Genomic DNA, 23,366 nt, shown 5'->3' with positions numbered 1-23,366 from the left:
CTATTCATTTGTCCTCTAAATTGTCATATTTTATAAGTTAGCCTAACCTGTCAATCTTCGTTTATACCTAGATTTCAACATTCTAAGGACCAAAAGCAAAAATAAATCAAAATATTGCTCTTACTGTTTCTGTTCTGCTGCTGCTACCTGTTTAATGTGCCTTGGTTTGGTGCGAAAAAAGGACGAATAATAGGAATGGATTCAAAGACATTCAAACCGAAAAATTATTTGGGCTATAGAGGCTTTTGTGTTGACGAGATTAGGAGTTGTAGAAGTTTTATAGTAGTATGCACTAGAATATTTCCATAAAGAAGCAGAACTTATGCTGACGATACTTTAATCCATATTAATGTGTGTTCATGAGTGAGTTCATGTCTGAGTTCAGGTGTGATCTTAAATGCGCGATACATATGCGGCTCAAGAATAACCGTTAGTATATAAATCATGGCCAAAATTTTTTCAAACCGAAGTCAGTGAACCCCAAAGATCCCATAAACACTAAGCATTATTCCATCAAATGTCATGTAATAAGAATTAGACTAGGAAATAGTTGAAAATAATAGAAGTAAAAAAATATATCAGTAAAGATTGTCGTAACCTAATTTTTTGGCCAAACAAGAAAGACGTTGATTCTTTTTCAAGATGCAATAAACACACAAATATTGGTTAATAGATTTCTGTAACCACCAAAACATACTAATTTATTATGCTTTTACCCACATACATACATGCATGCGTGGTCCATAGCTACATAAATTGAAAACTTTTGTAGTTACTGTAAATCTTTGCTCAACTTTATATGACGCGTGCTTATATTATCTTATCAATTAGAAGGCATCTACCAAATACTAAAAAGCAATAAAGCATAACTGTAACACAGCTGCACTGCTGAGCTTCTGCAAATATGTGCATCCACATGCATACATAAACACATGTGCATCCACAGGTATGCAAATATAGGTATTTGTAGTTGCAACGGACGGCCCCAGCAGCGTTGACTCACTGTTATGGTGCTTCTACAGGTGCTCCATTGCACTTGCTGCCCGAAACTGTCTGACTACCTATCTGCTCGTGTGCACCTACCTATAAACCTCACCTCGCCTCAGGGGTTAACTCATAGAAAAGCTAATGTTTATGCTTAAGAGTTTTGTTTGACTTAGCATTAGTGTTTAGTACAGTTAACGTGATTTATATTACATACACACACACACACACTTTGCGGTTATGCGAACGCAAGTGTGTGCACTTTAACGCTTATTTTATGATTCCATTTACTGCTCGCCGTGTGGCTGTTAACTCTCAGATAAAGGAACGTTCTATATATTGGCTGTAATGCTAATATTTGCATAAATTCTTATTTTATTTGGTGTATATTTTTTTAGTAAAGAGCTGCGTACATAAAAACTTTTATTGTTTACTCCCCATGCCATGAGCTGATAACACTATTTTGCTGCATATCTACGTACATACAAACATACATACACACATTCATACACATTTTTATATACTTCCAAGTCTTTATTTTCTCATTTTGTTGTAACTTTTATTTATTTACCTATGACTTGAGCGCTTTAAGCCGTTAATTGGTGATACCATAAAAATATATTATTATTACTAACTTTTATTTAGTGCCCAGCTAGCAGCGGTACTTTAAGGCACCCGCAAGCATATGTATGTACATATGTACCCGTAGGTGTCCATGTGGATATACACAAAATCGTTTTGAGATTTTTACTTCCTCAAAGAATATGGCTTGCGCTAGTTCGAAGGTGTCGCATGCAAGCAGGCGTAAAATTTAATACTTCATGTGTAGGGTGTTTCATTAGGAACTTATCATAGCTTTTGTTGAGCTTGCGTGAAGAAGTTTCAGGACTTTAAATTATCAACAGGCTTCACTACTTGAATTATTTGGTTGTGCTAAGTGTACAGACCAACATCTTTCGGAAAAATTAGGCACAAAGTGGTCGGAGAGATACTCAATTTGTGTGAATACAATCAAAACTGATGATCGCTTTTTCCGGTTTTTTTTTTGAAAGTTCATTATATTTGTTTTTTTTATGAAAGCATAGTTCTTTGCTTAAAAAAACCATTCAAACCCTAATTTCAAATTTTATACAAAAATTAGAAGAATTCCCTAAACATTTCATTGCAATTCTACAACTTTTAATCAGAATTTCTAGAAAAATGTTTGGCATGCAGTTCTATAGCTTATTCCATTTTAATACAAGAAAGTGTAAGGTTGAAATTACTTAAAAATTCTGTTAATTTTTTATACTTCTTTTAGAGTAGGTGTTATGCATTTTCTATGTAAAAAGTACTTTTTATGTGGATGAAAGCGCATTGAAAGCGGGAAATCCCATCAACCTTCTCCATTACATCAACAGCTTTGGTTGGCTGTTGATATCTGCCCGTTGGAGGTCTCATAATGGTATCAAAACGGCCCTTTAGTGCTACTTCTGGAGTGCCAGACTGGTACTTGAACCATTTCACCTACCTACCTCACTACACAGCCTTCTCTCTCCTTCTCTTTCTCCCTCTCTCTCTCTCTCTCTCTCTAACTCAGCTTAAGCCAGATCAAAGCAATTTGACCGTTGATGTCTGCTATTGTTTTTCCAGCAGTTCTTAAAACGATTCCCAGCGCCTGGAATCATTGGTCGTCGTCGTCTAAACTAAACAAACCATTGTTACCTCTTATGCCCCGGTTTCCTCTTCCATGCAGGGACAGCTTCCTTACGAATAAATTCTACGATCTTTGGTGATTTTTAAATTAGGAAATGTTATACCTATTTCCGTTTAAATAATATCGATAATGGACAGATTTAAGAGTAGCATTGCAAATCTTGTCATCTCCACCTTAAAGCGAGTGATGAGAGTGTTTAATATAACTCACGTGCCCACATAGTTCATATTAATAAATTCATAGTCGTGGGGTTTTTATGAAAGAAGAATATACGGTTGTACCTCTGTTGCCTTTAGTCTTCATCGTCTAGTAATTCGGGGCCACGGTTTCAAAAGTTGCAGGTATCAATATTAGGAATCTGAGATTAAGGATTTGAGACATCGCTCTCTCGCCTTTATTTCAACTAGATCAGCTGAACATCAAAAAGTATTGATATTCGAAGTTAGAGAGCCAGTTGATTAGATTCACTTCCTCTACGGCGCGCTATCTAATCATTCAAAAAGTTGGGGACAATCTGGTTCAGGTAGTAGGCATAATCGTGCGACTAGAGTTTGACAACACCCTTCGTTATGAGACATGGTTACCATTAGCACCCGATGGCTCAAAGGTTCTTTCAGAAAAAGTTTCTGGAATATAAAGCAGATGCATAATTGGAGTATTACGGCGAGCTCCTCATCGAATTTGTAGTGTGCGTCGTGGGTTTACTCCACAAATGGAGGACCTCCGAACAGCAGATGGTTATTTATGAGGAGCTTTTTCATGGCAGGAACACACTCAAGGCCACACACTTTGCCATTGCCAGTCGAGCTGTAACTGTTATTAGAAAAAAATCGTATGGTCTTACAGGCTTATCATAAACTACCGCTTTCCTCACAGTAGTAAAACGCCAAATTACATCTTCGTAAAGTAAATATGTGTGCCTTTCATAAGAGCAGGCACAATCAACCTACTTCCATTTGAAGAAAACGTTTTCTATCACTAAATGTGGGCTTCCACTCCGGGATCTCTGCCTGAATCAACCTCTAGCCTAACCTCAGCCTCGACTGCAGTACTATAGCATGATTTTCAAGAATCCTTGTATTCCGAAATGCCTCATTTCGACACGCGATGGAAGTGTCATTTACATCCCACTGAGGTGAACAAGTCAAATACTTGGCGTGATGTGCGTGTGCGAGACAGCGAAATATGCAATCGCGTTAAATTTAATATTCGCAAAAGAGGAAATAGCTCATTGTGACCACAATGACACCACTAATGGCTGCAATAGCAACACCACCAACAAAACCAAGAGCAACAACATCCACAATAGTCACAACGCCTATATTAAATAGCGAATAACAACAATTCTAATGACAAGCAACCACAAGTCAGTCAAACAGACTAAATTACAAATTGCAATCGTTGTAATAGAATCTTAAATGCCATTAAATGCAATTGTGGCAAAGTGTTGTTTTGTGGGGTTGCAAGTAACAATCAACATCTTGCTGTTCTTTGATTGTTTGATGTTATTTTTGCTGTAGTTGATGATGCCGTTTGTTGATTCATTACGCGTAAATATTTGTTATCAAGTAAGGCGTCGCGAAGGCGTCTCAACGCAGTGGAATGCTTTGTGATCCATTTGCTGCAATACAAAGCACATCATTGTTGGGCGCATGCCACAGGCAACATCAACATCAACCACAATACAATGGAATACAATGCAATATGTGGCAAGGCGGACAGCAGATGAAATAATAAACGCATTGTTAACGGTGTATTGGGGCGTAAGCGGCCTCAAATGAGAAAATTACGAGGAAAGCATCAAGAAATGCGAGAAAATATGCTGCTACTGCTGCTACTACTGCTTAACCCATTTTAAATTGAACACTTTTTTCCCCCAAACACATTTTCCATACCTCGCCCGGTGTGTCCCGCTTCATTGCATGCCACATATACTAATATCGAACGTTGTCCGTTGTCTTTGCTTTTCTTTGCAGTTTAAAATTATTTTCGCTTGCGTAAATCACAACTTGCAACACAACGGTGCAAGCGAAGCTGCTAACCAGTCAGCCAAACAACCGGCCAGCCCCAGTCAGCCGCAGTCAGTCAGCCAGTCAATTTGCAGCAGAGTTCAGTACAGTTCGCTTCAGTTCGTCGCTGTTGATGCGTTGCAAGTCACTTTTCAAATCAATTAAACGCATTGCGAGTGGCAAAAATACACAACAATAACAGCAGCAACAACAATAATTACGTGATAGTGCAATAGCCGCGAACCGTTGAAGCGGCGATAGTCGGTCAGCGGACAAACCGACGGACGGGCGAAGTCACAAAAGTGTGGCAGCAACGCATTCAAATCTTGTTGATGCACAGAGCAGGGGGTGAGCAGCTTGTGAGCTCTCCTACGAGCACTACAACAGATGGACGCATCGGCGAACGAACAGTGGAAGTGATTGCTCACAAAGTGTTGGGTTGGCTTGTTTGTTGCACTCGCAGTTGTTGCAACGAAATGAATCACAACACACATTGTTTGTGCCGGCTAAGCGGAGCTTATCATTAATCAAATTAGCTCTGGCAACAACTTCGTTTAGGTAGCAATACTCGTATAAAGGAAGGCGAAGTCAACAAACCTCAGTGCGACAGATAAAGCGGCAGATTGAGGAAAAAGGCGATCACTGTGAAAGAAACACTTGTTAACTCTCGAGCTGCAAAGTAAATAAAGAGAAGTGCATACATACACAATTTGGAAATAAAATCATAAACAAATTTATAACCCGAAAAATATCGTTTTATAAGTGCAATTCGTATTACGTCAGTGTGAATGATTTGAAACTCCACTGCGGAGATTGGTGAAATACATAGTTGGGCACGTAGTCGGCGAACGACGCTCCAATAAAACGGTAAGTGATTGACAGTCATAATGGGATTTACTACTTGGCTAATATTTTTTACGATAACGTGCCATACTTTAAGCTTTGCAATATAAAATATTAATTAATTTTGGCAAACGGGCCATCTGAAAGGTAGGAAAATTAACCGGAAATTTGTGAACTTATGGGTTTCACAGTACAATAAATTTTATTTTTTAATTGGAACAGAAAAGCTGTCATATAATGCTGAAAGTGGATTGTGATTATACTACTTTTGAGCAACAAATTATAGTCCTGCACATCATAGTTGTTTTTTCAAAGTGGGTCAAAGTTTCCAAATTTTGGGCACGGAAGTATTGAAATTACAGGATTACGTAATGAAATACCTGTTAAAAGAGCTTATACTGTACTTGTTTCTCCATACAATGAATCTCCAATTCTTTTTTTGTATGAAAAATGTTAAAATGCCGCTTGATTTTTAAGCGTAGTGAGACATTTTTTTTCTAAATTCAGCACTTTGATAGATTTTAATATTTCTTCGTAATTGTCGTCCATTGTATAGGACATTTCTGCTACTTTAACAGTGTTTTGGTTTGGTTTTTTGTTAGTATTTTTCTTCCAACTAAAAAAAAATCCCGCATTTACTTTGTATGCAAGAAAATTCGTGAAATCTCAGCGAAAGAATTATCGAAATTCACTTAAAACTTGCACTTTGTGCGCTAGAATTCAATGAGCTATACGAGTAAAACTGCGTAACCTGAAATATTCTAAAAATTTTGTTTATAAAGTTAAAAGCTTTGATGGAACTTTTAACAATTTTATACAAATTTTGAAATTTTGTGCTATATGGTATGTGGTATGAACTCAATTAAAAAACAAAAAATAGTCGTGCGATTGAAATTTTGCCATTTTGAGCCATATGAGAGAAGCCAATTAAAAAAGCTTACTTTTTAAATGAAATTCTAGTGAAACACACCTTTTTAATATTGAAAACTTACTCATAGTACGCAGTGACATATGAAAAATGCAGCTAGAAAAACGCGCGGAATTTTTTCAGCCCTTAAACTTTGATGCCTTACACGACAGTTTATGTTGCCCATAAAGTTATTCCGCCACTGCTCATGGCAGTGTGTCAACCATATCATTCCACGCTTGCGCCACCTAACTAGTTAATCCCTCAATTCCGAAACTTTCTCAAAATAAATTATTTTCAAAATATTTAAAATATTGGCAAAAACGCTTGAAAATTTTAAATGCTTTTATAAACATTTGCCAATAACCCCAAGTGACTGCAGCTGTCCATAAATCTTTCAAAACAATGTTCGCAGTTTAAATAGTTGATTGGAGTTTAAGTAAGTACAGCTCGTACTCGTTAAAATGAAAGTGATCCATTGCCATTTATGGTCGCTGCCATCAGCATCACCAATGTTATCATCATCAGCGGCAACATTAAAATGCCCGTTTCTCGTTTTCGCCTGTGACAGAGTTGCGCAAAAACACACACCGACTTGTCTATTTGTGTACGAGTAGGCGCAATGTGAATTATCCATTTAAAGTGCGGCAGCCGTCGTAATCATACGTACAACAAACTTTTGAAATCAATAGCAAACGCGAGAAAAAAGATAAGAAGAATGAATGTAAAAGTGCATAAACATCTCATGAACTTGATTTCCACGCTTTTGGCGACAGCCCAAAGAGTGGAGCTGAGTTTAGTGACATCGATGCCTTAAGATGCTTTAAGACGTTTTAATAATGAAAATTGTGATTACAAACTAAACAGGTAGGTAGGTAGGTAGGTAGGGTGGTTGTCGCAAGACACACTTAGACCTTCAGCAGGTCCATTGTGATACCACTGGAGCTTATCCTTACTCTACGTGTTCCTTTTCAAACCATCCGGTTGCTTTAATAAACGAGCAGAGCTTCGTTAGTTTTAGATGGGCTATGTCCGCTACATCGGTTAGAAATGCTGTATCGAGAGTGCGCAGCCTTCTCATAGCTAGGCTTTCACACTCACATAAAAGGTGTCTGACTGTTTCCTCTTCTTCTGTATTAAGACAGCTTCTACAGAAATCGAAGTAAGGGAGTCCTAACCTTCTAGCGTGGCTGCCTATTAAGCAATGACCAGTTAAAACACCTATCATTTTTTCTTATAGATTCTCTGTTGAATCGTAGCAAGATCTTCGATCGACCGCTGTTCCAGTTCGGCCATGTCTGTCTGCTTAGTTCGCATGTTGTGAGGTTTTGCCAGATTGTATTTACCTTTTTGATGGTTTCCCTGTCTATAAGTAATTTACAAGTGGCTATGGGCATGGGTATCAGCGCCTTATCCGGTTCGAGACCGAGCGTTGTACCGGTTCTTGCGAGTTCATCCGCCTTACAATTTCCTGCAATGTTTCTGTGGCCTGGTACCCAGATAAGGTGCACCTTGTAGCACTTAGATACGTCATCTAGTAGTTTAAAACATTCTAGAACTGTTTTTGACGAGTGTGTTTTTGATTCCAGCGCTTTTATTGCTGCTTGACTGTCCGAGTAAATGAAGACTTCATTTGCGGATAATACTCTCGTTTTTATCTCTTTAAGCCCTTCTTTTATGGCAGTGACTTCCGCCTGAAATACACTGCAATGATCAGGCAAGCGAAATGATTGGCATACTCCGAGTTTGTCGGAGTAGACCCCTCCGCCTACTTGATTGTCTAGTTTTGAGCCATCTGTGTAGATGTTTAAGTCATTTATCTTGACAATGAGCCCGTTATCCCATTCCTCTTTGGAAGGAAATACTGTGACAAAGGATTTATCGAAATTGATGTCCTTGGTCTTACAGAAATCCGTTGTGCTGGGAATGCAGGGGAATTGTTCCAAAATTGAGGAGTGCCCTCTTTGGTACGTTCTGAGTAGGCCGATTTCTCTTAGTCTGAGAGTTGCTTTGGCAGCTGTTTGCTTACAAACTAAACACACACACACATACGTACACTTTCATTAAAGTTTTGAAAATATTTTTTTTCACGGTTTTATGTGGACCACAGCATAGTTTTTTGCCACAGAGTAAATTTCTGCATATTTTATAGATTAAAGACACTTGCGACCTGTTACAACTTTATTTGCTTATTGGCCACACAGACTGTCCCGATAAATATTGACATTTCACTTGAGGACATGGATTGTCACACCTTTTTTGTTGCTCAAGTGCGCTTTGCTTTAGATTGCAGAACAAGTAAAGTGGTATAAAATGGAGTTGAGTAGGCTCTCAATTTCTTTCAAGACAAATACTGCGCTTCAGCTGGCCTACTACCACAACTTTTCTACCAACTCGTCTGCTTTGAATGCAAATACAGCGGGCGACATTGTAATTCAAAATTCAACCATCCATTTTCGTTCTCTGAAGCGTGAGCTTTTAGTGTAAGTACATCTACTTAACACTTATGAGAACAGTTCACAATATAACTTTGGATCAGATAATCGATTAATGCGATCTTTTGTAAATAAATATCCCATATCTGATTATTTTATACCACTCACAGTGAACATCAAGTTTGCGGAATCAGTTTGTACATTTTGAAATTGAAAACCTTAGTATATTCTCGTGCCTCTCATGCCTCTCATGTCATTTAGTTAAAGTAGTATTTACTTGAGGCGTTTTTCTAAGCGACTCAACATTGCCTCCGACTGTGTGAATTGTGTTTACATTTTCTAGAAAACTGCCCAAAGCAGACAGACGATCAGCTTAGTTTTAGATTAGATTAGATTAGATTTGTGGGGAGCTGGACAAGTCCAAGCACTCAGTCAGTGGACCATTGTACAACACCCGGATAGATATCAGTAGAAAGAATAGAGATAGGAAAGATAAAAGGTGGATGGTAAAAACGGATAAATTAGTTTGAGGTCACTCTTCCACAAATCTCTTGGATTCATTGATGAATTTTAATAGATCCGGAAGAGGAAGAGTATGAACTTTGTCCTGATTCTGGAAAATGCAGGACAGCAACAGAGAAAATGCTCTGCAGTGTCGTCATTCTCAAGACAGGATAGGCATATCGGGCTGTCCACGACCCTCATGGTAGCCATATGCCGACCACAGACGTTGTGCCCTGTGATTACACCCACCAGTACTCTCAGGTCCTTCCTGCTGAGTTTTAGGAGAAAGGTCGCTGTTTTCCTGTTTGGTTCTTTCACAAAGCACTTGGCTACTCTGCACGAGTTCAACTCAGACCAACGATTTCTGTGGGTAGACCTCATGAAGTCCTCAGTCCATAGTTGAATCGATGCGGAATTGACACATGGAACGGGTTCAGGGGCTAGTGGCTAGTGGCATACTTGCAGGGCCAACCAAACTAACATAAGCTTAATTTACTTTTGAACGAATTATCAGAAGCGCCCAGCATTTCACCCTGACGAACCCATTTCCTGAATCAAGGTCCAAGTTTCCTTTTCTCAGGCAACTTTTCAGACCATGACAAATCCCTTACAAAATCGCCTCTTGCAAATGTAGCTAAACACTCGGCGCTCAGTTAAAAGATATTTAGTGTCCTTAGAAGTGTCTGTGAAAACTTTTCGTTCTGGGTCCATATATTCTAAATACTTTGTTGTCAATAGCTGATTTGGGTACCAGGGCACAGTGATACATATTTCAGAAAATTGTATCAATAAAAAACTAATTAAACAGGATCCCCTCTTGGGTAAGTGGTTTTAAAGTCAGGGTCCTGCAAATGCCAGTATATGTAATTTTTCAGTGTCTCGCCTGCTCAGGGTGGATTGAAAGCGTCGTATGGTGTCAATGGTAGTGGTAGCTTGAATATTAGAATAACTAGATTTTTAAGCGCGCTGTATGTCCAGCCAAATACCGTCAATGCTAAGCTCAATAATTTTTGAAAACAAAAATTCAGTCAGCTCCTTCCACATTTCGAAAGAAATAAGTACCGATGATGCCGCACATAAAATAGATGAAGTGCTCTTTGAACTTCGTGAACAGTTTTATTTTTTACAAAGTAAATTTCCACAATTTGGAAGCCTTGTTCTGGTGTAAATCGGTTCATGATGACTGGCCACTGTACGAAAATGTCAACACAGTTTGCCAATCTCACCTGTCAAACCATAGTTATCGATTTGGACAGTTCTCATGCAGCTACAAAGATATCTCTTTAATATCTTCCCACTTACAGTAAACAGGAAAATCTTTTGCCGCAAGAGCTTTTCATTTTGAAGTTTATTAAATTCTCATAGCAATTGGCTAACTGATTATGTGGAATTGTTTGAGCTTGTGGATGACTTTGAGCGCACTTACAATCCTAATATTAAAACTAGTGCACAGGTGTGGTCAAACTATTAGCCAAAACAGCAACTACTTTCGTGTTCTTACACTTGAGCGCACGTTGTCTCTCCGCCAGTATAGCTAAGGTGTTAATTTAAAAAATAAAAATATTTTAACAATCCATAAAAGCGCTTCTTAGAAGATAAAACTAATATATCTTTTATGACCACCACTGCATCCAATAGCGGACTATTTCGTAATGGCACTATGTGCTAAATAAATTAAAAGTTATAATAAAATGTACTATGGAACACGGTTTTTCATAACTTTGATAATTGCGCTAATTCGCACGCACTTTTTTTTGTATTTTTTTTTTTTTTTTTTTTTTGTCCGCAGTTGGCGAGCTGCCTCGGCTGCTGAATAACTTTTAGCTGCATACAGCATTTAACGGCCGTTAATCCTACCGCCTAACGGCTTCCGCATCTGCATGCGATGATCTTTGTTTGCTTGCACTTCCTCCTCTGCCCCATCTACTTCTACATACCGCTTGTCCACCGCGATGGCATCTTGCCGCTATTAATTCTATAACTCTTTCAAATTTAACAACTAATTTTCTCGACGTCTAGTGCTATTCACACTTTTATCGCTTTGTTATGGTATGCGCGCATTCTTCTTCAGCTACACCACGGAGCAGCTGGAACATTTCCGCACTTAGACGCCGCGGCAGGACACAGCCTACTAGCATACAAACATATGTGCATGTGTGTGTGTGGACGTATTTTTTTTTTTTTCCAGTATTCCTTTTGGCTCTTCGTTCTTTAAAGTACTGTTGAAAAGCGTATCGTGTAGATACACTTGTTCGATACATTTAACACATAATAGGTCTATGAATAAGTTCGTGCGGTTTTTTTTTCGAAATTTGAATTTCGGATCATTCCCATGGCTTTTAAACGTTTGGAAATGGTTGATTGATCAACTCCCAAAGTTTTTGCAACCTCTTCTTGCGTTTGAGCCGGATCTTGATCGAGCAATTCCTCCAATTCGGTATCCATGAACTTTGGCGGCGCGGCCAAAATCACCACTTTTAAAGCGTGCAAACCACTTCTGGCACGTTCGCTCAGCTAGAGCATGCTCACCATAAACTTCCACCAAGATACGATGACTTTCGGCTGCTTTTTTCTTCATATTAAAGAATTCCCCGCAAAAACACATTATTTGGCACGAAATTCGACATTTTCAAGTGTGGTAAAAATATTGTTGTTTACGCTTCAAATAAAAAACTTATACTGACGTTTGTGCCTTACGACAGTAGCTCTCCAATGAATGTTTGGAAATGTGGATCGATGGAATAATAATCAAGTTACGCCATCTGTTGTAAAACCGCACGAACTTATCCATAGACCTATTACATATGCATATATTAGCTTGGAGCCGTGGTAAGTTTGTGCGCCTGTGCTTTGCCACTGTCAGCGACGCTGCCACCATTGCAATTGCGTTTAGCGGCAACTAATGATGCTTGTTACGCTTGCGCCCTCCTGACCCCCTCTCCATTGTTGCTGCTCTTTGTGTGCTTCCTTTTCTGCGTTTGTGTTGTTTTTTTTGTGTTGCTGCAGTCGTCAACCTTGTTGCGACAGTTCTAATTGCAAGTCAAATAGACGCGTCGAGCTGTCATTGCGATAAGCGACAAGCTCATAGCCGGCAACGCGTGTTGCACTACATACATACATCCATATATATGTACACACGCATACACCGGCATATCTTCGCAGTAGTATCTTGGAGTAGCTTTTGTGCAAATTGACGGCTTCACGCGCCCGCAACTTGGCCACTTCTCAAGCTATTCATCAGCGGTTAGTTGGTTTTCCACACTTGCCTGCTTGATTTTTACATTTTTCCTTTTTTATAACCTGCAATCTTCTCCCTTGTTTTTGCGATTCGGTATCTATGATTGCATGTATTATTGTTGTAATTTTGCGCGTTAGTCTGTTGACAAAAGATCAACGACATAGCAAGTCATTTCTTAGCAAACCAAGAATAAATGACATATTCTTTCACCAACAAAGTTACAATAGCACTGGTGTCTCGGTCTCCGAACTTTTGTTCAATTGTTAACAGTTACTTCTTTCGAAGTTCGCATACTTTTCTTGCTGCAATTATTCACATGAAGCAGTAACGGATTATGTTGAAATAGTTAGGGCCTCAAACTGACAACTGCGATTAGGGTCTTACTTTCCTCATTGCTAAAATTGCTCCGTTTTAGTCAAAAATAAATTCAAATCTTTAGATAGAAAATATGCAGCAATACTCATTACTATCCAGAAGGAAATATAGAAAATATATGAAAGTAATGCACTGGTTGCCCGATTTTTGCCTTTGGCGTCCTATTTTGCAGCAACTCTTTTTCAGAAATTTATTCAGATATTTAATGAAAAAACCTTCTCCACTGCTACTTACTTATTTAATATGAATCAGGCAAAACTTATTTTTTACAGCACAACATTTTTTGTTGCGGTCATATATTAAGGCCTATAATGGAAAGGAATTGTGTATGCCCAGAATTTTTCCAAACACTCACAAATATTCCCCATTGCTAACTCTTCCATACTTTTTCAGGAATCTTAACAGCCTATCGAGGAAATATAATGTAGCTCGTCCATTCTCCATACATCCAATCAAAAATCTTGCCTACCTATACCTGGCGAAAACCGGAAATCGGCAGGGAAAATGCTTTGTACTTTACTATCCTCATCCGCCAAACAGTGGATCGTTGTGAAAGCTTACTCAAATTGTTATTGCTTGCTTGAAAACTGGTATACTTTTAAAATAAAGAGTCACTTGAGAAACAGCGCTGGGCTTTCCAACCATAAACTTTGAGCGACACTGTCTTAAGTAATGTTAGACTACACAAAAAGTGAAGTAAAAAATGAATGAGTGAAAACTAATAGCGGTAAGAAATAATTGATTACCACTTTGAGCTTCCACTTTCAATGTCAATGGCACTTGATGAGGTGCATAATTGATCTCGAAACGTGAATTTTAAATAGATTTCAATCGCTACACTTCGTGTTCCGGAGTGGGGGGAAAAATTGAAAAATATGTGATTGACTGCGCATTCACATTTTTCCCACACTCAGCATGCTACTGCTTTTTCCACCAATTTCAGTACCTCAAATTCACTTTCGCCACACATACATATGCAATGAACTACTTGAATGGCTTTTAAAAAGCGAATTATTTTATTTTTAACCTCGACTGATTTATTTTAAAATGTAATTGTCTTTCTTTCACTGCTCTTGAAATCCGTTGCATTTACACTTAAAAACCCATCTAACACGCAAAATGAGAGAGAAAAGACGTAACAAACAAAAAATCCAGAAAATAAGTACCTAAAAAAGCATTCACGAATTTCATATGTAGGCATAAATTAACGAGGTAATAAACGAAGAATGAAGCGCACGCACAAGCTGTTACACAAATTAGTCGAGACCTGCAAAATGTGGAAGTTGATGATAAAACTAAAAGCGAATGGAATAGTTAGAATTAACTGTACTTGGAGTTATAAAAGTGAACTTCAGAATTGTGTGACTCACAAAGCAACAAGAACAAACGCTAGTGTGCGCTTGTTAGTGAAAAAGTGGCGTTAAAATAGTGAAAAAAGTGGTCGACATAATTTAGAAAGAATCGCGAAAGTGGAAGAAATTTTTTTTTTTTTTTTTTTTTTTTATTTAAAACTTTATTTTGTATTCTGTCTATACTTACAATTCTTAGAAGACATTTTACAAATATTTGGTAACATTTAAGAGTGGCTTTGATTTTAGTATTAAAGGAATATTTCCAGTGAAATATCCTTTCTAATAAATATAATAATAAATAAATTAATTCAATATTTTATAGATGGCTCTTGGACGAGCTGGATTGGTGTTTTTCTTTTCAACCTTAGAAAGACACATGATGGTGACATGAGGGTAGAGGCCAGCTCATTTGGGTGCGATTGAAGTCGATTTCGGTATTTACTGGCTACATTTTGAATTTCCTCTTTTATTGAAGGGATGTCTAAGTCTCGATGAATTTGGGCATTTGTCACGTACCACGGAGCGTTGACTAGGGTGCGTAGAGTCTTGGACTGGAAACGCTGCAGGATTTCCAAGTTTGAATTTGACGCAGTACCCCACAGTTGGATTCCGTAAGTCCAGACTGGTTTTATCATAGATTTGTAGAGGATAAGTTTGTTGTCCATTGAGAGGGTGGATTTGCGGTTTAGCAGCCAGTACATATTACGAAATATTAAACCTAGAGCTTTCCTTTTTGTAAAGATATGCGTTTTCCACGTAAGCCGTTTATCCAAATGAATGCCTAGATATTTAGCACTATCACATTGCGGAATTGGAATACGGTTTAAGTTGATTTGTGAGCAGGTGGTTCTTTTTGTGGTAAAGGTTACGTGTTGAGATTTATGTTCGTTTACTTTCAACCGCCAGCTCCGGAGCCATTTGGAGATTTTATTTATGCTTATTTGGAGCATATAAGAGGCTTCCACGGGATCCACTGCTGTCGCCATAATAGCGGTGTCATCGGCAAAAGTGCCAGTTAGTACACCTTTTGAGGTTGGCAGATCGTGTGTAAAAATTAAGTACAGGATTGGACCTAATATACTGCCTTGTGGGACCCCAGCTTTAATTTGTTGGAAATTGGAAATTTCATTTTCGTAATTTACGTAGAACATTCGTTGGTTTAGATATGATTTAATGAGCAAATAGGCATTTAGTGGTAATTTCTTTTTTATTTTAAAGAGTAGGCCTTGGTGCCACACTCGGTCGAAGGCTTGTGATATGTCTAGGAAAACTGCTGAACAGATTTGTTTTCGGTCGAGCGCTGTTTGTATTTTTTCGACAAGTCTATGGACTTGCTCAATTGTCGAATACTCATTCCTGAAACCAAACTGATGTTTCGGAATTATTTGTTCGCGTTCGATAAAAACCATTAAACGTTTAAGGAAGATCTTTTCAAAAACTTTTGACAGTATTGGTAGAAGACTGATAGGGCGATAGGATTTCACTTCATCGCCTGGTTTTCCTGCCTTGAGCACCATTTTAATTTCTGCTACTTTCCATTGAGCTGGGAAAATGTTTCTGGTTAAGCACGCATTAAACAAATGGGTAATGAAATTATAGGGTTCAGGAGGTAGTTTTTTGAGAATTTCGGCCGTGATGCGATCATATCCTGGTGCCTTGTGATCTTTTAGCTTTTTAATAGTGCTAACTATTTCACTTTTGGTGAACTTCTTCATCGGTAGCTCCATTTGGTAGGGTTCGTTTAAAAAGGCAGCAACAGTGCTGTCAAAACAAAGATCAGCTTCAGTATCGTTTGGTGTAAAAATATCTTTTAGATATTTAGAAAAAAGCTCAGATTTCTCGATTGCGGTTTTCGCCCATGAACCATCTTTTTTACGAAGTGGTGGACGGTACTCTTTCGTGGAACTTACTTTTTTGCTGACTTTCCACAGGGAATAATTGGTGAGATGTGTTGGTTCCAAACCCCATAGAAACTGCCTCATTTCTTTGTCGTGTTGCTCTTTCAATAATAATTTTATTTCTTTTGATAATGTATTAAAACGGCTTTTATATTCAGGAAATCTTGTTTGTTGCCATATTTTTCTTGCCTGGCGTTTCTCTTTCAGTTTGTTTCTTAGGAAGATACCGATGCTTGAATTTCTTTGTGTACGAGTATGAGGACTCACATGAGTGGTGGATGACCACGCTGCATCCTGGATGCATTTTGTAAGATATTCGGTAGCCTCGATTATATCTTCCTCGTTTTTTAGTGCAACTTTTATGCCAAGTGTCGACGTCAAAATGGTTTTAAATTGAGTCCAATTTGTACGGCTGTTAGTAAGTTGACAGTTTTGGGGCCTATTTTCGAGTTTATCATTTATTGTGATTATCACTGGCGAATGGTCAGAAGAAAGATCCAGGCAGGATTTACAAGTTATCTGCAGGTACGATAAACCTTTGATGACACAAAAATCAACAAGGTCTGGAATCTTTTTTGGGTCTGAAGGCCAATAAGTTGGCTCTCCCGTTGAGAAAACTTTCAAGTTCATTGATGTCGTTGCGTTGTACAATTCGCGTCCCTTTGTTGTCGTAAGCCGAGAACCCCATAGTGTATTTTTTGCATTATAGTCACCTCCTGCTATAAAGCGTGCTCCCAGGGTTTTAAAAAACTTAACATATTCTTTATTTTTAATTTTGTGTTTAGGTGGACTGTATATTGCAGAAATAAGTAATGCACCGATTGAGTCTTGTACTATGACATTTGTTGCTTGAATTTCTTCTGTTCTATAGTGTGTAGATTCGTAGTGCTTGATTGATTTCTTTATAAGAATAGCAGAGCCTCCGTGGGCAGATCCGTCAGGATGCATTGTGTGATAGAAGCAGTAGAAGGGAATATTAAAAAAACTCTTTTTGGTGAAGTGGGTTTCTGATACTAAGAGGATATCTATATCGTGTTTTTGCAAGAAAATTTTTAACTCATTTGAGTGTTGTGACAGCCCATTTGCATTCCACAAAGCAAGAATTAAGGGCATGGAATATGTGGCTTTTGGACAAGACTTACTAAAAGGTTTGTCATGGCAGACATTTGGCTCATTACATCTCTTAATGGAAGAAATGCGCTCCAAGGTTTTATTGAAACTTCCAAACGTTATTCACGTTACTCGCTGCACAAAAAGGCAGACAATTAACCAACAATAAAAAATGCAATAAAAAACAGCTAACAACAAAAACAAGTTTCATTGAAACTTTTCCAACACAACTCTAAAAGGTTTTGATTACACGAAGAATTATTGAAACAAATTAAGAACGGTTTCGAATGCGAACGCGAACTCATTTGGCGTTTAGTTGAATTTGGCCAACAGCAGCAGTTAACAGCAATAATAATAATGGCTCACACAACTGGTCAGTGAACAATCAGAAACAACCATTAAATAACAACAACAACACAGTACCAGTGAACAGTACCAGTAGGTCAGGTGCGAAGTAACTAGCAGAGAGTACGTGTGTTTGTGTGTATGTTGTACGTGTGTGCGTGCCAATTAAGAAAGTAGCGAAAAAATAATTACTAAAGAAATGAGCGCTGACAGCGAAAATTTGAAAAATAAACCAAAAGTACCATCTCAGCCATTCATATACCTATACATACATACATACACACATACACACAAATATTATGGCATACGAATATCCGTACATGCATATATACATACATGCGTAAATCAGCCAGCTGTGAGACTTAATGAAAATCAAATTGAATTGCTTCGCAAAATGATCAATCAGACGCTCGGCAGCACGAAATGACAGCAACTGTCAAAATAGAAGCGCAGCTGCCAACCAATCGGTTGTTCGGTCATTCGGTTCGGTCAGCCAGTGTTGATCAGGTGGCAATCTTTGCTGCGCGCGCTGCTGACATAGCTAATCAAACCGATTTGTTCGAGCAGATTTCATTAGTCACATACTGCGAAAGCCGGCGCGCATGCGAACACGTGTATGTGTAAGTTCATGCAAGAAACTATGTTTCTGCTGGTTAAGTGCGTGCCAGTGGCATGTAGGAAATTTCTGTTTTCGTATTCCTTATTCTTCTACCCATTACGTGCGAGGCTATGCTCTGTCAGCTTCTTCCGTTTGCTGTGGCGAATTGCTTGACTTACAAGTACCGGGTGTCAGTCGGCCAGCCGGCCGGTAGTTGAAATATTGCATGTATTATTAGTATATTTTTATTTTCAATTTTCAGTACACGTTTTCAACTTGTTGGCCTTTTTCCGCATAATTTCCATATTTTGCTGATTCATTTCCTTCTCTCTTGCTTCTTTTTGTCGATTCAGTGAAGTAGAAAATTATTCTTCGATATTACCTTATTAGCTCTCTTTGGTGTGGTCTTTGCACAGGAAGGGGGAAAGTAATGTTAAATATGTATATTGGAGGCAGTGAAAATAGGAACAATTTCAGTGAAAAAATCATATTTTTTTAATAATGTCAGCATTAATTATGATTTCACGGCCGGAAGGCAAATTGATATTTTTTTATTGAATGTTCGGAAAAGCAAAAATGGATCAATGCTTTAGAAATGTGATGACTGCTATTGCAAAAAATCCTGCATCTTGTCGTTACCTTCAAACCAAATCGAATGCACGTCCCTCCTTGTTAGATAGATATTAGTATAACGAGGGCTGACGCCAGCTTTAGGTCTACACAAAGCTCCGTCCAGACCCAATGTTCTTGTGAACTCTAAAAATACTTGGTAGTCGTGGCGGCCACCTTAGCCGGGTAAGCTGCTGCGTGACTACCATTTGCAAGTCGAAATCACGTGCACGAAACACCAATTGTTAGAAAAAGTTCTTTCTAATGTCTGTGGCTCCTCGGCAGACAATGGCAAACCGCCGAGTGTATTTTGACTCATAAAAAATATCTGCAGTACGGAGTAGGTGTACAACTGTAGGTCCCTTCATTTGAGAAGCAATATCAAGACGTACACAAGAAATAGGGGGAGGAGCTCGGCCAAGCACTCAATAAAGGTTGTAAGCCCCAAATTTATTTAGATATATGGTAATCGTATGTGCTCTTCTTTTGGCTCTACTGAACCAACCATGTCGACTTCCAGGAGCCACAGCTGATATATCTTGGAACGATTCGCAAAAGCGTATGGTCGCTTTTCCATTGTAAATAAAAAAAAAGAAAATATGTACCTAAAAAGCATTCACAAAACGCATTTACATTTTTTAATAAACATTTTTGATTACAAAAAAAAAAGATTTTTTTTCTTTTAATTTTTTTTTCAAAAATGTTTCTTACATAAAATTCTGAAATATATTGGTATGTGAGGATGCTTACATATGTAACTCCAATCGGTGACCTTTACTTGTAAAGGATGTGAATTCTATAAAAACTCAATCCTTTTTTGTTAAAAAACTTTAAAAGATATGTAAAATTTAATGTTTTTAAAAAAAGGTCTTTAGAAATTGTTTTAGATTAAGCATTACAAGAAACTTTTTTGAAAATTCCTTTTAAGTCAAAACTATTGTAATTTCATCCAGAACACTCAACTAAGAACTCACTCGCACACACCTTAATACTGCACATACATATGTATATGTAGGATTTTACATATGTACATATATCAAACATATAAAAAAATTTATTAAGCCAATTTTTGCGCGGCTGTATAATCTATATTTCAGATATAGACAGATTTCTCTAAGAATACTAAACTTTCACATCTATTTTCACCGGCATCATTGGAAGCTTGATTGTAATTTCTTTTTATTTTTTTCCTTTTGATCTGGTCGGCCTGTTATTTTCATATTTACTATTTACATATATTATTTTAAGCTTGCGTCGAAACCCGCATTGACCTTCCTTAGCACTCCATATCCATGCATTAATTACTAATGAATTACAATTTTTTTAATTCATTCCCATTTCTTCCTTTTCCAAGCTCATCAAATAATTCTCTTAGCCACTCAACCATTTAACTTAAGCGCTAACATAAAACATCCGATTTTTTTTGCTTACAGTAGTTTTACGATTTCAACCAATTCTTCTTATTCGTTTTTTCGCATCTCACATTTTATTCCTACCTAATAACGGCAAATCTCTACATAACTGTCGCTTATTAAAAATTCACTCATTTTGTACATTGAAAATCATTAAAGCACCGCACCGCCAATGCAACTTGCCACTGGAGGATGTTGGAGGAACCCGTTGGTTGGTGCAGCCGCTGCGGCTTGCTTGTACTCACAATGTATATATGAATGTGTGTATGTACATATATTTATATGAAAAGTGTCCGCCTGCTGCCAGAGCCGCGTCCGAACATTTATTGCCGCCCCCTGTTGCATGTCAGCCATTTGGCGCGTGTGTGGGCCACACACACAAGTATGTACATGTAAATATGTATGTATGGGCATATGTACATTCAGGCACTCATCAAAATTTTGTTGGCCTTTATTAATTCCTTCAGCCAGCCTTTAGCATGCCGTTCGCTACTGCTTACTTAGCCACTTATACATACACACACATGCATTCTTGACTTGCTGCAACGCCTGCGGCACACTTTTCACTCTCCTCTTTGTTATGGTTATAAATTGAATTATTTATTAAGAACAATTTCATGCTTCCTGCAGGAGAGTTTGGCCTTTGCGGTGGTACGAGTAAATATTTTGGTAAGAGGGCGTCTGCCGATTTGTCTTCAGATTTTTTTCTCATTAATGCTTCATCTTTCACCATAAAATTTTGAGTTTTGGAAACTCTTTTTGGAGTTGGTTACATGTAATGAAGTAATTAAATCATGACTATGAAATTTGTTTTCTTCGAAGATTTATTATGTGGTCAATTTCTGGCGTCTCAAATTTTTGTGATAGATGCGTAAAATGATGGATCATGCTGATCGTTTAATTTGTAGCAGCAAAAAGTGTAATAAGTTGGAATTGTATGCAGAAGAGGCTGCAGGTTACGTGTAGTTTTTAAAATTTTTGTTATATGTACGAAATTTTGTGTATAATAATAAGGGGAAAAAATTATAAAAATATAACGCGATTTGTCAGCAAATTAAAACTGCATACCAAAATTTTTTGTAAGAAATTCGAACTACAAAACCCTGGAATTTTGGATCTTAACAGTTTTGGCGATCCGCGTTATTTATTTATTTTCTCATTCGCTTACCTCAAAAAAGATATTTCTGAACAGGCTTATAAAATAATTTATTATTATTATTATAGAAACATTAACGAGTCTCAAAAACGGCAGATGAACTCACCCCAAAGCCTACTTTTCACACTTCTCAGTAGCTATCACCTTTCTTTCAAAGCTAAGCATGATCCTTCGAGCCGGAGGTCAATGACAATATTGAAAAGTTGTTAGACAACTAAGGCGCCTCGAGTGCTTAGAATGTTTGGCAGGTCGCGCTGGTTATTTTTGAGTTCACATTGCATAGTCGTACATACATTTCCCCATTTGCTACAGGATGTCACAATCTAAAAATCCCCAATGTTTATATAGAGCGATGTTATTAATGCGTATCGGTTTGAATTTATTGCTGAGTAGGAAAGAAACGCTTGTGGTCATTTCTGCAAACTTTCTTTTTATTGCAAACAGCTTTACGCTGCTGCAAGAAAGCAAGATTTGGTTTTAAAAATTTTAATTCTTCGAAAGTGTTATCAAAAGCCAAGAACAGGAAATTTACAAAGATTCAAATACTTTTCTTGGAAAACAACTCTATCTCTCAAAGTTAAATTTGACAAGATTTCTTCGCATTCATAACCAACGTTAATATCAGTGACGATAAATACAAGTAAATATTTTTTTTTCTTTAGCTTCTATTGGAGCAAACGTCGTCAACTACGCCTCTTCGCCAACGAACATGGTTTAGAGGTATATAAATATCCCAGTTCATTCCGCGTAAGGCTAAGGAAGTTCATTTCAGATTCTGTTGAGCACCTCCAGGTGGTACATGGCGTACCCAGTGTGGGTTCCAACGCAGAGTCTGCCTAGCAACATTGTCATCACTTTTGTCCTTTCCTTTTTCGAATTTCAGTCGCCGCGTCGAGCTGGTTACCTATTTTTAGCAGATCCGAGTTGGATATTATACGGGACCTAAACATGCGAGTAAATATGTATCTGGATATTTAATTTTTTTTTAATAGGATTTCTACGGAATTGTGAAACAAATCGAAGTTCAAGAAATTTCTCGAGTAATTGTTATCAAAGTACACTGCGAATGAAAATATTCACTGAACGATTAATTATGTAAGAGGAACGATTATTCTTACTGGAATTCTCATCAATTGTGCGTAGATAATTGGGGTACAAGAAAAACCCTTTAATTGCTAAAATGTCCCTTTGCAAAATATCTCTAAAATAGAGAAATTTCCTACAATCTGGCATCACTGCACTCTTACAGCAAACGCGCAATTGGAATTCGCTGCTTGCTGATGGAATTTTCTATATACCTATTCTGAACCCTTAGACATTTAACTCTGTGGCGCAACTCAAACGACTGTTCTTGCTGTTTCTGACCGTTGCAATAGTACATAGGTGGAATAATACTAGCCTTGTCAGCCTCTTTGTAAGCGCACAAAGTCACGATCTGAACTATAAGCTCAAATAAAAATTCCCCAACCTTTTAATTCCCGTTCACTCTTCCTTTGTTTCCGTAGAATAATCGTTCAGCGCTTGTTCAAATTTCAGACTTTTTAATAAATGTGTATTGAGAAATGTACCATATACATCCCCGAACGCTCCAGACTGTAATTGTACTTTCCCCTTTTCACCACTTTCATCCACAACTTAGCACTTATTAACTTCTACTGATTACAGTTAACTGTTTATTTGCTGACCGTAACAACAGTTATTGTCAACACTCTATCAGTTATTCATATTACTTCATTAGGCCCGGACGTTTTGCACCCGGAATTAGCTTTTAAATAAATAAGTTTTAATTTGTTCACACTTAAAACACTCAAAGTATCACTTGTTTATTACCGATATTTGCTTCCAATTAATTGAATTGATAAGCGAAAACTCTCTCAACCCTAGACAGACACCTA

At 37.8% G+C, this 23,366-nt stretch overlaps 1 protein-coding gene across 1 annotated transcript in view; it reads left to right on the top strand.

The window, feature by feature from the left end:
* LOC129243502 (serine-rich adhesin for platelets) overlaps positions 1-23,366 on the top strand; it is a 131,612-nt gene that overhangs the window by 15,155 nt on the left and 93,091 nt on the right. The window contains exon 2 of the mRNA XM_054880559.1: positions 4,657-5,556. The gene's annotated coding sequence lies outside the window, so the exon portion shown is untranslated. The remainder of the gene's footprint in view (positions 1-4,656; positions 5,557-23,366) is intronic.

This window comes from Anastrepha obliqua, chromosome 4, assembly GCF_027943255.1.
Source record: "Anastrepha obliqua isolate idAnaObli1 chromosome 4, idAnaObli1_1.0, whole genome shotgun sequence".
NCBI lineage: Eukaryota > Metazoa > Arthropoda > Insecta > Diptera > Tephritidae > Anastrepha > Anastrepha obliqua.
Note: the sequence above shows the minus strand (reverse complement) of the source record. Positions and strands in the feature narration are given on the sequence as shown.